This window comes from Pinus tabuliformis, chromosome 1_1 (genome assembly GCF_031772625.1).
Source record: "Pinus tabuliformis cultivar Carrire ecotype Pingquan chromosome 1_1, CPIR1, whole genome shotgun sequence".
NCBI classification, from domain to species: domain Eukaryota; kingdom Viridiplantae; phylum Streptophyta; class Pinopsida; order Pinales; family Pinaceae; genus Pinus; species Pinus tabuliformis.
The window spans coordinates 844,052,214-844,052,832 of NC_142297.1; positions in this window are offsets into that span (position 1 = coordinate 844,052,214).

Below are 619 nucleotides of genomic sequence, written 5' to 3' on the forward strand. Positions count from 1 at the left end.
GTGGGGACGCAGAGCGATCAAGTTTCAGGTGCGTCTCTGAAGCAAAAATACGCGGCGCGATAGTGTTTTTGGGTGCGTCCCTGTAGTAAGAAGACGCGACGCGATAGTGTTTCTGGATGCGTCCCTGAAGCAACAGAACGCAGAGCAGTTAAAGGAACAGTGCGTGGGCACGCAGCGCAGCAGAAGGATAGCTGCGTGTGGACGCAGAGGAGCAGAAGGTTAACTGCGTCTGGTCGCAGGCCACAGAAGGAAAAACTACGTCTCTGTCTTAAGATGTTCTGTTGATTGAATTTCTCTGTTGATAAGGTGTTCTGGGTTACTTCTGTTATTGTTGATCTGATATCTGTAGTGGACTGTAACTGTTATGTACTTGTTGATCATCTGATGCTTTATGAAAAGAAGTAGGGGGTTGTAGCTCCCTTCCAGGAGTATACTGGAAAACGAGAGAGAGAGAGAGTTGTAGCTCTCTGCAGGTTGCAGCCTGCGTACTGGTAAAGGTCTGCACCAGTACAAAATCATTGTAAAAGAAGTTTCTAATTTGAAAGAAGATAGAGACATATTGCAGCAGGTGGTTTTCACCCACATTGGGTTTCCACCTTACAACTTGTGTTCTTTGGTG